General features: G+C 39.2%; 1 protein-coding gene across 9 annotated transcripts in view; it reads right to left on the minus strand.

Moving 5' to 3' along the window:
- Positions 1-14,142, minus strand: part of CSRNP3 (cysteine and serine rich nuclear protein 3) — a 108,123-nt gene that overhangs the window by 38,948 nt on the left and 55,033 nt on the right. Inside the window, exon 1 of one of the 9 annotated variants that reach the window (XM_027636553.1) lies at positions 9,369-9,590. The exons of the other annotated variants lie outside the window; for them this stretch is intronic. The gene's annotated coding sequence lies outside the window, so the exon portion shown is untranslated. Of the gene's footprint in view, positions 1-9,368; positions 9,591-14,142 lie in introns of those variants that run through there. 9 annotated transcript variants of the gene reach the window in all.

Raw genomic sequence — 14,142 nt, forward strand, 5'->3', positions numbered from 1 at the left:
GCAATAGCTTAGAGGCAGGCAGCAGTTACTGAACAACAGATCCGACTCTTCAGCATCCTTTGCTGTTCTACTGTGTAAATTAACAAGAAACCCATTTGGCAGCAGATCTTTACAAGAAATGTGTTTTGAGAGGATGAGTGACCCATGCTCTGTTCTTGAAAGGGAAGGTCTGTGTGCCTGCCTTCAGGAGCGGGCACTGGACTGTGACCTGGAGCACAGGGAGCTCCAACAGGAAGCAGCTGAGCCATCATTCCATGCTGAAGGGTAACCACACAGGCATGGGGGATTAAAATGTTTATCTCTCAAGCATCTAACCTCCAATTGCCTCACTTCTTACTTCATTAAGGGGACATGACTTAGGGACTAATCCTGAAACCTTACTCAGAAGCAAAAGACCTGTGGCCCTCAATGACCACAGACAGTCCTTAGTGCAAGGAAAAAAAGCATTACTGCTCAAAGAGAGCCATGGGAAGGACGGGAAATTTTACAGCCATCTCAACACTGCCATGAAACATACCCCTCCCTACACTATGCTACTGCACCTCTGCATCAGTAAACGAGCTCTGCTGCCACTGTAATTTTGCCTTGCCTTCAAATACAATGGATTCTGATCAGTTCTAAAACACTTTAAAAGAAAATGTTTGAAAAACAAAGCAGATGTATTAACTACTAGGCATAATGATAGCTTGGCCTATTAATTTTCAAAATTCTTTTTCTGAACATAAATCACTCTCCCCTTCAACAAAAGGCAATAGAATTCCATTATTTTATCTTCTGGCCACCTTAAAATCAACTTTTCTCTCTTAACACCCTTAAATTACATCTTCAAAGCATTAAGTTTGCATATCACAACTAACGTAATGTCAAGATTATAATTTAAATATTTAGTCAGAACTTCCCGATGAGAAAATATACCTTGTGCTACACAATGTTTGCTCTAATTGAGAAAGCATTAACACTTGGGATGAGAGTGACACAATTTAGTTGGAGCCTAGATTCTTTCTTTCAAAAATATTTCCACGCATTACTATTTCAAATGCAGAGGAAGTGTAGTGAAAGTGTCAACAATGAGACTGCCAAGGGCATGGTCAAAAGAAACGGCTACAACAATTTAAATGGTTAAATAAATATAGGCTAAAAGTCAAGTCAAGGGTAAAGATATAAATTCATACTGCCTCTGGCAGGAATCAATTATGCTGGCTATTTTGACCTCTAAATAGGTTCTTCTGGAGAGGAAACATGAAGGGCTTGCTCTTACTCTTTCACTTTTTACCCATTTTCTCTCATCTTCATTGTAAGTTCATACGTAGGTTCACATATGTTTAAACTTAGCAAAAATATTTAAAAAGGAAAAAGAGATAAACTATTTTATTTATTTTGAAAAACACTGATAAGTTAAAAAATTTTGCAACTACAGTGGTTGAAAAGCATTCTCACTCCAAAGAACATTAAGGAAAACATTTGAAATTCTTACTGAAGACATTTTGAGAAATGTCAAAAATGTGTCTAAACAGACAAAAAATTGCCTATATTAGTCAGTTTTTGAGAATGACAATACAGACCGAATAACAGCACAATGAAAGAGGTAAAACTGGAGGAAGAAAAAAAGATGAGAAGGGATTGAAGCAAAAGGTTAAAAAATATTCCTTTCCTACAGAAGCCAGACTCCTGAGACAAAAATACTGAGTTTCAAGTTTCCTTCACTGTTAAAGAGAAATATAAATGAAATAGCAAAGCCATGCACTGTCATTGTCACTGGAGGCCAGTTATAAAGGAGAAGGTAAACAAAGCAGATATAAAAAAACACGGATGTCCTCGAAGCTGAGTGTTACCATGCAGTGATGTTCATCTCTGCTATCTATCCCAACATATCACTAAGATTTTGCATTAGCTCAGCACAATCAGCAGAAGCAGATCAGTTCTACTAATATATGCAGCTTCTCAGCAGAATTAATTTGCGAAGCAGAACACTGCCCTAACACGGTTAGACTGTTTGCAGTTCCCTTGTGAAATACATTCTTAGCTTCAACAGGCATCTCTGAAACGTAAATACACATTGCTTTGGATATCAAAATAAATACCAAGTAGAAGGCCATATGATGGCAAAAATTATGCTATTTACCAATTATTCATTACTTAACTCTGCTCTTCTAACACAAGTTTTCTTCTATCGTACACTGGCAAAATTTAATTATGTGTACGCATTTAACGCCCATGTTTAATGTGCTTTAGCAAATATTGTTAATAAGAATTCATCACAGAGGTGGCACGAAAAAGGGTCTTAGCTTATTATGCACCAAATCCTGAGATATTAAAGACCTGCCTGTGCACAGCCAGCAGCCATTTGCGTTTTAGTACTGCTGCAGTGTTATACAATAGACATGCTCAGCACGTTCCCTAATGGAGACTGTTTCAACTTTCCTCTCCTCAATTCAGCGTTCAAATTCCAGCCTGGCAGGTGATTTTGTCCAACCTGATGCCTTTGTCTTGTCACATCCACCCAAAAAAAGGCACAGCTGCAGGAATACCTTCTCCTACGCCCACTGACGCAGACATAGGTGCTCCAGGAGCTTCCAGGTTCAGTGAGAGAAAACATGAAAAATGCTGTAAGCCCCTGACACTACAAGAGTCAGACCATATTCTTCTGACTTCAAAACATTCAAGACATTTAAACCTTATGGTATGAGCTTGGTTCTTTGCATCCAACAACTTACAACCAACCAATCAAAAGATTTTGGATTGATGGGGTTTTTTTTACTTTTTCTTTTCTCTTTTTCTTTTTTTTAAACACCAAAAGCATAAAAATCTCCCATAACAGCTTCTTTTTATTTTTAATAAATGTTAGAAATAGAAAGAACATAATTAACCCAATTCTCTAATAACATCACAGGACTGTGCACATTTTTAAGATACCAAGTAAATATTTGACAGTTATTTGCAGTCACTTAAAGTGACAGACTGGCATGTCTGGTAGCCCAAAATGCTTCTTGAAGAGGTTAGCCTGTTCTTTTTTCTACTCTAAAGCTGAAAGAAAATGGTAGAAACTAAACTGCAGCTCAAAAATACCAGAAAACCTATTATTTTCTCCAGCGGAAATACCTGAGGAAGAGTGAAACAGGCCCCTAAAAACATAAATAATTTTGGTCAGCAGGAGCCAACATTCAACTGCCACCAATGAAATGAATATAGCTCCACGGCATGAGAGTAAAATCATGACTTCATTCAAGGCTTGGCCTCAAGTAAAGCCAAAATTAGTAAAAAGATGCTTAAGTGCATCTTTCTCCCTAGAGAACAGAGTCAATAAAACTATTTGAACTGGAAAATATAAATTATTAATATCTACTGAAAGGCTGTGATGTTTTGAAATTACTATCTTCAAAAATAGCTTTATGGCTATAATAACTCAAGTTTTCTGTCTAGATCAAGGACAACACACATCCAAAATATAATGTTTCATGAACACCCAAGACAGTTCTAAGTAGGTGTTCAAACCCACAGAAAAATTACACAAAAAAAAAAAAGATGTAAAATTACTATTGTTTATCCTATTTGCTTTTTGACTTTTCACCATACATGGTGTATCTATTCAACCATGAAACCCAATACATTTATTGAAAAAAAACCCTGGAGATTTTTAGCAAAAATATTATTTCAACAATAAACATTGATGGTGGAAATTCACCAGAAAACCCCCATAACATATACAACAAATTAGTGAACGCAGGAAACAACGAATTTGTACAAAAACTGGTAAGTTTCCTTCTGACACCTAAGTAAAGCATTGACAATTCACCTTCTTTTCTAAGAACAGCACAAGGTAAAAATAAGCTCCTCAGTTATTAGCTAAAAATATCAGTAGAATATAATTTCAAGTTTACAAAAAAAAAAAAAAAAGAAAGAAAAAATCTGGGAAACTATTGGAACTTGATTATTTACTAATTTGCCTCTTCTGGCTGGATTACCCAAGGCACAGTACAAGGGCTGCTTCACTGATGCTCCTCCCCAGGGTCATGGTGTTTAAGCTTTCCTCTATGCGGTTACTTTGATAATCAGGGACTTAGTCATAGTGCAAATTGTTTTACTCTGGTGTGAACAGTCTCTCTTTTCTGTCTCACCACCCATTTGCACAACACTCGAGGAAGATCGACTGTTTCTCTTCCGAGCTCAGCTGATATGAGGTATCCAGTTAAAACAACTAATAAGGAAAATACGACAGACATATTGAGCAATATGACAGGCACAGAGAAAGCATAATTGCATACACCTGATGTCCTTAAGAAATCAGTCAAAAAGATCAGCTGCCCTAAGATAGCAAAGTCCCAAATTTAGTGACCACAGCACCATAGAATGAGATGTTTTTTATGAAGGCAGACAAAATAAGCATATTCAATGAACTAAAACGTTTCTCTGTAAGTCAGCCGTCTTCTCAGAAATTTCAATAACTGAAAACCTCAAAGAGGATTTTTAAAGCACATATTCAATCACAGGCAATCTTTCCAACAATAACTTCAGATTTTTGGCCATTGAAAATTACCCAGAGGTCATTCACCTGTGCATGTGTACATGTGTATAATCAACACAGAGCCACACAAAGGCAGGGTGTATAGCGTTAACATGACAGACCACTTATTAGTAAGGCTGACCTAAAATTAAGCTGTGTTAAAATTGAATGTTGACTCCTTTCACTTCTTTTTTAATGCTAAAGGAAATCAGGAGGTTTGGGCTGTAGTGACTTGGTATCATAATAAACACGTCTAAAAATCCCTTTCAGTTAACTTCATAATTCAAAGCTGAAAACTTCTCCAGAAGGCTGACAGAAGAGCTGCAGGTAAGTATATACCCATCCGATTCCCAAGGCCCTCTTGTCATTAAGAGAGTGATGAATACAAATTGAGCAGCCAGCCCATTCCCATTGCACTGCCTGACTTGTAACCACCTTATGACCGTCCAACAACACTTCAGCCAGGGGACTCTGCCGGAACAAAATTAATTATCTGCCCTACACTCTCCTGAAAAGCACTGCTGTGAAGGTACGTGGCTTATGCTTTCAACCTGAGGTGGTTCATATATTTTGATTTATCAAATCTCTGATCATTCTGCCTTTTCCAGGGGAGCTGAGATGAGAAGGTTAATACTCTGCAATTTTCACTTTTTCATTTCATTGTTAAAAGATGTTTGTTTATAAGAGTGGGTGAGGAGGGCATAATAGTAAACAAGTGAGCGACTTAAAGATACCAAGTTAAACCTTGAGCTACTCTGAAAGTGAATGGTTCAATAAAGATTCAGGTACTGGAAGAGAGCAAAACAATGGCAGCCCTGCAAGGACTCCCAAGTCCCCCCAGAGTCATGGGGTTTCCGTCCCACCCCCATAATAGAATACTTGAAAGACAAAAATGTTTGATTGAGAATAGCTGTCACAGATTCATGCTGGAAGTAAGCAGTGCTATCATTTGTTGTCCGCACTAAAAATAATTAAACACATTTTGTGGCTTTCAACATTTTTTTGTTTACCCTTTCACCCCCACACAAATACCACTTACTAGCGATTGCTATCACTTAAGAAATACAACTAAAAACATTTGCAATCCAGCTTCCTTTTTAACATATTCATAATATATTAAGAGCGGACTTTGTTCAATTATAACAAAGAACAGATTTTAAACCACGGAGAAGTTCATTATCAAACTCAGATCCCTATTCAGAAAAACCCAACCTCCTCCTGAAGCCATTGCAGTGCCAGCCTATTTCATCCTCCCAGAAGGACCAGCTGCTCCTCTGGTGGGAGATGCCCACAGACATTGGAGGAGTCCCAACTCCCACTTTCAGGCAGCCCAAGGAGATGTGTTTGAAATGAAAGCCGCCTTGCCCCAGCTGTGATGCCCAGCAGGGAACTGCAGGGCCTGGAGCTGGCCTATCAGCCCTTCCACAGATCCTGTAGTTATGGGACAGCGCTTGTGGAGTCACCCCAGCAGCTCCTGCCCCCTCACACAGTGCATGGGCCTGGGCCAGCTGCCTGAGGTACCAACACTGGAACCGCTGCCACAGCACGGACCCAACGCAGACCCATCTACCCCCGTCTGCAGCACGGATGAAAAATATGACTTATCTATATTGAGTCCCTTTTTCCGGGTCAAAAAAAACTACAAAAGAAAAATGAAACAACAGTGATCAAAACTCACTGGTAGGACTTGGAATGACATCAGCGTTTTAAGGATGTGATGGTATTTGGTGATATTTTACTGAAGGAATGGCACATCTATAATCCATATTTTCTCAGCATCATAACTAGTTCAGAGCAAGAACAAAGAGATACTGACAGACTACATGTAAATTTATCTTTCAGACAGCTTTACCAATCTTGCAATAGATTATACCTGCCTTGCTTCAGCCTGACCTTCCACCTGCTTGTTGAAAGGGAAAACAACTCTCAAATTCAAGGTTCAGTTACTACAAGTACCTTTTACAGCAAGTAAGAGTTTTAGATGACACAATCATCTGTTGCTATTTCAGAGAAAATATTTAAGCTTTGGAATGAATTTCCAAACATTTGCCATTGTGTACTCTAAACCATGACTAACATGTCTTCAATTAATGTTGAACTTAAACTTTAGTCAACTATTGCATCTGTCCACGGCAACAACTTTTTCAACAAATGCAAATTCTTCTTTCCAACAAACAAATGAGATTAAACATCTAACATATACAGTAAACATTGCACATTCTCAAACCAAAACACTACACACCAGACTCGGGGTCCTCAGATCTAGAAGTAAATTAGTATAAATAACGCTACACTTTGGTAATATGGGAGAAAAAAATCACATCTCTGTCTCCAAAATGCCAGATACTTACAGAAACACTGGGTTCCATTCATGATCCTTAAAGGGACTCAACAGCCACCATTCAAATTACAGCACAAAACGTTTACATAAACATACACCTCAGTTTGAATATAGATGGGGAAAAAAGCGTATCTCAAAATTACCATAACTTGGCAGCAGCACAAAACACCTTTTTGCTTCAGGATTTTTTCCTTAAACTTCCTTAAATAACTTTATACTGGCAATGCTTTAGAACACGAAATGCCTGATCCACAAGAAAAATGTTTGGTGTTTTGTTTTCTGTCTGCCTAAATGAACAAGACAGGTGTATTTCAAAGTTGTGATTCCATTTTAACAGTGGGAATGCTCTTCTGTTGGGATGCTCCCATTGTTATTTTAAAGCACACTGTTAATTTTATCTCTGTATGTACTTTAAGCACCTAACTGCCTCGTAAATTGAAATTTAAAATCCACTTAATTTCAAACAAATACAGTAATTATACGATAATTCTGTGACTACATATTGTTATATTTTCTACATTTAAATTAGCAGAGTGACACATTCAGTGTATCTCATCCAATCTGATGGTACAAACCGCAGTGTAACTGTGATTTTGCCAGGGTTCCCTGTGAAACAAATGAATAGTTGCACCTTAGTATGATGAAAAAGCACTTTTACACATCCTTTCTGATCTATTGTCTAAAACACGAATAGGCCTGTTTTCTGAGACGCCAAGCTGTACCTGCTTTTTAATGCAGAATTACCTTTCACAGGAGAACTGTTCTAAAGCAGGGATTGCAAAGCAATAAATCAGTTTTCAGTAATATTTACAACTGTAAAATTATGTATAATGGATTCCTAATCCGAGACCGCGTGGGCTGCGCTGCCGAGGCAGAGCCAGACCCGGGGTCCCGCACGGGGAGCCCTCGTCCCGCCCCGCTCCCCGCCGAGGCAGGTCCGGACCGCCGCTCCGCGATCGCCCCCGCGCCCGCCGCGGGACAAAGCGGGGGCACCGCCGGCCCCTCGCCCCCCGTACCTGCCCCGGCCGCTGCCCCGCCGAGCGCCGGCACCGCCCCCTCATCTGCATGGCACTGCCCCGCCCCCGCCGCGGGGCACGCCGGGCACAGCGCTCGGGGCACAGCACGCCGGGCACGGGCGGCCGCGGCCCCCGCTCTCCTCGCCCCGGGCCCCGCCGGGGCCGCGGCCGAACCAGGGCCGGAGCTGGGGCCAGAGACGAGCGGCGCCGCCCGCGACCCCCACCCCGACCCGGGCGAGAGCCCGCCCGCCCACCGCGGCGGTTTCCAAGGAGACCCACTACCCCCCTCCCCCGGCTCTGCGGCCAGAGCCCAGGCTTCCTTTTCCCTTTTTCCTCTCTTCATTTCCAGGGGGCAGGGAGCTCGGGGGCGGCGAGGGTCGGGTTGTGCTCGGCTGCTTTCAGCGGACACACAATAGCGAACCGGTACGAACACAACGCGAACGCATCTCTCCGCCCGCAGCCTCGGCAGCGCTGGGCCCTGCGCTCCCCGCAGGAACACGGCGGAGAAATCAACGTGGTGCTTATAAGGAACATTTCCCCATTGAAATCATAAGTGCACATAAAAGAAGATTCTGTTCTCAGCGTTTCGGGTTTTAGTTCTGTATTTCCCCAACAGCTTTTCAAGGGCTCCGTCTCCTTTCTGCTGAAATACTCCCCCAAAATCAGCACATCTGTTTCTTTCAGGCATTGCCAACATATCTACTTCACTATCTCTAGTATTCAGAAAAGGGAAAAAACCCCCAAAAACAGTAATGTAAAGAGATTTCAGGATTAAAACTTTTACGTGGTTAATTTCTACGTGATGTGATACAACAGAAAAATTGCATGTCTATCCTCTGTAAAACAAACAGGCCACAGAAATCTCTGGGAGCAGTTTTCAAAAAATAATTAATGTATAATTAACTAAGAACTACTATGAGAAATAAATACTTGCTTGAAAAATAACATGTATTGCATTAATATTAGAATGAAATGGAGGCAGAGGGTTATAATGTATCACTCCTATGTGTATATAATTGCATTAAAAATAAGACAAAACACCACTTTCAAAATTATCCAAGGAGAATGTGTAGTAAAAAAACATAAGTGCACTGTTAGATATGCTCTAATGTTACATTATTTTTAACCAAACACAGATGCTACAGATCTCCAACTGAGAAAGAATTAGTCTCAAATACATAGCAGAATAATAGATTGTTGTTACTAAATATTTTATGTTATTGGTAAATGATCCATCTAGCATAAATTTAATTTTACTTGCTACCCCATTTTTCATGCACAATTGAAGTTTGAATTGCATAGGAATAATAGTAGAAACATTTTTACAATGAGTTTGATCACAGAACTTACACAATTTATTTAGCCTGGTATCACATTGATGTGAATCCTTTCAATCCCACCTTACAAAATGCAAAAAAACCTGGCTTTAGTAATAATAAGGAAACAGCAAAACCCCCACTTATATTTAAAATACTGAAGTGTGTGAAGAATCTATAAAAAAAAAACTGACCTGTTCAAATTGTTGTTTTTCCAATCCATGCACTGTTTTTATTAATTAGGAACCAAACCAGATTGATCGTCATTTTATAACGTTTGACATATTCACTGTCTTCCTACTTCCAGCAGAATCTTCTTAAATCTCCCAGCACTGTGTTTTATTGCTGGTACCATATGCTTTATTGTTCAGCCACAAGAGCTTCGCTCTGCACAAAGACTCATTACCTACTGCTTGCTGAGCAGCTTCAGGCTCACTGAGGCTGCCTGTGTGATCACATGGGAGTTTTGTCTGAGAAAGCCAGGCATGCCACTGATTTCACCGGCTACAGATATTTTTATCAGCTGAGGTCTACTATGAGGAAGGAATAACAAATTCTAAGGCTTCTTTAGCTCATTAAGACAGCAGTTGTTATGGAAATCCCCTCAACTTTTTTTTTTTCCCCCAATTATTATTATTAACACTCCCACTTGTAACACTGGTCCAAGTAGAAATTCAAGAGATCTGTTAGAAGTAATTTTTTCTTATGGGGAGTGGCACAAACCATGCATTGTCTGCATCGCTCCGCACACGGTGCACACTGAAATTAATATTCTGGAGAGGTAATATTTTGCCAACACTTAATCTGCCAGTGTTTATCCCTTATGGAGAGGATGAGCTTCCGAATGAAAAATTGTACCTAAAAAGCAGCCCCTTGATTTGAATTTGTCTCATCAGTCAAGGGCATTATCCTGTAATCTTTGGTCGTAAAATGAGTTTTGCTGGCTTCAGTGAGCCTACTCAGGTGAATGAGAATTGGCCATTTGAGCGAGGATTAGTCTCAAATCCGAATGACAAATTATGTAATACAATGAAGTCTAATCTCTTCTTGGTAATAGTTGGTGATACTCAGGGCGGGTTTTTTTTGTGTGCGCGTGTTTACTTGGTTGGGGTTTGTTGTTTATTTTTTAAAAAATATAAATTTGAATAACATTTTATATTGCTTGAAAACTTAATATTTACCTAAGCATTTCACATTAGAATAAGTGAATATCTACATTCAAATTACAAAAGCCGTTATAGAAAATGGTAAATATTACTGATCTTTTTTCACTGATGTATTATCAGTATGAGGGATCCATGTTGGAATATTTGGAGATAGCTTAACTCCTTCTGCAGAGTGAATTTGCCAAATATTCTAATTTAAAGCTCTCAACAAACCATCTAGTGATGATAAATGAACGTCTCTTCTCCACCCTGAAAACTGGTAGTGAACACGCAATTATCCATAATTTTAACACTGCAAAGATGCAGCTATTCTATAGTCAATTATCTCTAGAATAATTCATAGGATTTTGATAACATAAGATAGCAAGAAGAAACTGTTTTCTCATTAACATTCCACAAATGAAATACCTCCTTATTCTATTTAAGATCTCTCTCATTACAATAAATGACAGCTCGTAGCTCATGGTTGGCGTTATTCTGGTCCTATGGAAGTGAGTGGAAGTTTTGCTACTGATTTGCATGGAAGAAGGGACAAGCATGACTAATACAGTTTCATTCGCCTTACCGTGTCATCATGCAAATCAATGACAAAACTCATTTCTTTATTGTTCTTGGCATCTTGCTCATCTTGTATTATTAAGGTTTTGTAACAGTTGATATGCAGTGTCTGTGATTACACTGAATTATACCAGATGGTTAGTAAAGGATTCAGAATTACCCACAACTAAATACAGTAATGAATATCTTCTAGACTCTCACATTCATGTTTTTTAATAAAAAATTCCATTATCAAGAATGAGTGTATTTTTCAGTGCCTCCATTTTCATCTACCCAACGACACGGACCGAGCAGACTGTTCGTGGCTGAGAACCTTCTATGTCTCTTCAGCAGAAAGCAGTGCTGTGTATACATTAATGAGAAGAAACGAAAGAACACTAGATGGGTTGCTAACGAACAGCTGGTTTAGCTAAAGCTATGCATTTTTTTTTTCCCCTGGCGATATCACTGATGATGTCACGATGCCAGTGCAGGAAGACATAAACAAAAGGCAGGCATTTTTGCTGCAGTAGCACTAAGGGAAAAAATAAAAACCAAACCTCTGACGGATAGAAAGAACAAAAACTGGTCAGAAAAATAGTACTACTGTCACATTTTTGTGGTTTGTTGTTATATACACTATGGAACAATTCTGAAATCCAGGAAGGTGGTTAGAGTAAAACACATTCAAGGACATGATACAGTTAAACCAGTTAGCAGCAAAGTGTTGTTTCTGCAGGAGACAATAGCAGCAAGCAGTCTCCAAGGCAGCCTCAGTTAATCACTTCTTCAAGGTTGATGGGGGGAGGGAGGGAAGCTTCAATCCTCCATAGTGGAATTTGGAATTTCCTAATTCTAACTTGACATTTTTAGGTAACTAAATTATATTCCATCCCATACTCTCTTCTTACAGGATTACTGAATAGATGTCAGAGCAACATTTCTGAATTTCTGCTCAAACATACTATTGAGGAAGTGCCTTTTTGCCACCATGGAAGACATTATAGATCACCCAAGAGCCAGAACTTAGACCTCCCTTGTCACTCCTTAGTAAGAAGAGCTCCAAATGAGACAATACTTTCCAGTACCCCTCTTGTAATAAACAGGATTTCTTCAAGAGAATCCAAATTCACCTTTCCTTGAAAAAACAGTGGGTGTATGCAAATGCTTAGCAGTCTCTTCTACCCAAGGTCTCCCATGGGACTCAGGGTAAGCAAGAGCTCTCTTTTCTCTAATGTAAGGAAACAGAATCAAGAACCTGCTGACCATCCCTAAATAAGAATAAAATCCTGGTTTATTCTACTCTACGTGCATTTAAACTTGACTACTTTTATAAAGGTTATATGCATTGAAATACAGATCTTGCACAGAATTTAAAAACAAACAAAAAAACCCCACAACTCAAAACAAGCCATATATTGCAAAACAGACTCAGCCTATGATTTGAAATTCAAATAATTTCCACCTTATACAACTAAATTATTCTGTTAGGTATTGAACCTAATCTGCTGTTCAGTATCCTGTATCACAGCTGGATGAATCAGATATGAATCAAAACAATTACAGGAACAGACTGTTCAATTTCATGAAGAAAAAAAGGGGCACCTTGCACTCAATACCTTGTTATTCTAAAGTTTGGAATCCTGTACCTTGCAATAAAATGCAAGAGCTCCTCTTTCTCCAAGTACACCAAAAATGCAATAACTTCCACAGCAGTTGAGTAAAAGAGGGTTTTGCTGAAACTCTTTTGCAGTCTAGTGCCAAAAAAGATCTGAAGTCTAGGATTTATAAAATGTGTTCAGTGGACCATGCATGCTCTACTCCAGCTCTTACAAACAGCATGGTTCACATGCCATGGTTTGCAATTTATGAGCTACAGCAGCAGCAGCTCTAAATGCCTCAGCACTGGCTTTCAGGTTTGGAAATAGATGATTTGTGGTCACTTCTTTGGTAAGATCTATAAACCTTACCCATGTCAAGTCCTCTAATTTGAATTCAGGATGAGGCACAGCTGCAAACTTCAGTGGAACTCTGCCATTACAGAAGTTCTAGAGTTAAAAATGCACACCTAAGAGAAAATAGTGTAATAATTAATCTGAAGTTACTATCAGTAACACTGGGGTAGGATAATCTTAAGTATAAATTCTACATATTTCTTTCTAGACCAAATATAACTTAAATAAATTTCCACACACTGGCCCCAAATGTCTTGCTTTCTCTAGATATATCACAGTCACAGCTAAACCATCTTCAAGTAGTGTCATGGTAACTCTTTGGTTCCAAATACTGAGGCTTGATGGATTTCTATAGCCTGCCAGGAAGAATGACACACTTTGGGTTCCTGAATTGTGCAAATATGAAAATCCTACTCATTCATAAATGACATTTTCAACAAAGAAATACAACCATGTTTTGAAATAAGAGTCTAGTCAGTGAAATAAATGAAAATAGACAAAATTTATTTGAAAGTTAAGATGATATCCACAGATCAACAGATGGATGGACAAAACAGCCTCTAACTTAAGGGCAGGCCTGTGGGAAGCTGTTCTGATTTCTGCACCCTAGCAATCTCATCCCCAACTTCATGCAGTGACTCCTAGCTTGTCAATGTAGGGCTGCCAGTGCCACCCTTCACTCTTACTTCTGGCACTCTGACCCTGTCACGTCCATTTGAAGGACACCATGTACAGTTTGCTGTTTTTCTGATTCTTAAAAAGTACCTGCTTGACCAGGGCCAAGTTCCTAAAAGAAGACACAGAGTAACAGTAAATTCTCCTTACATATACTACTAGGTATAGAACAGCGTACCCCTTCCTAATGAATTGTAGCAAAACAGCTCTTGAAAACAACCTCATTTTTAATGATACAGTCTTGCTACATCTTACATAACCTGCATTTTTCCAAGATAAAATTAACCCCTTCCAGGGTGATATCTCAAAGGAAAGCACTCTTCCTTTCAGAAAACAGCACTGAAAGGAACTGTGCATTAGAAGAGCTACTATATGCAAACAGAAATACCCCCCTGTAGTAAACATACAGGGTTTCTTTCTCTTTTCACAACCTTTCTCAAAACTGATAGTTAACTACCAAAATCAAAAAAATATTAGCTTTGGCAGGCAAACTAGTGTACTGAGACGTGTATAGCCAAGTGGCAAAAAAATCTCTTGACTACTGTTAGATGATGTGAATAATCAAAGCAAATAATTAATAATGTAATGCTTCATACAGCCATCAGTCAAAATGCCAGCAGAGCATGGTGTTTTTC

Source organism: Corapipo altera, unplaced genomic scaffold, assembly GCF_003945725.1.
Source record: "Corapipo altera isolate COAL_440 unplaced genomic scaffold, ASM394572v1 45, whole genome shotgun sequence".
In the NCBI taxonomy this organism is placed as follows: Eukaryota; Metazoa; Chordata; class Aves; order Passeriformes; family Pipridae; genus Corapipo; species Corapipo altera.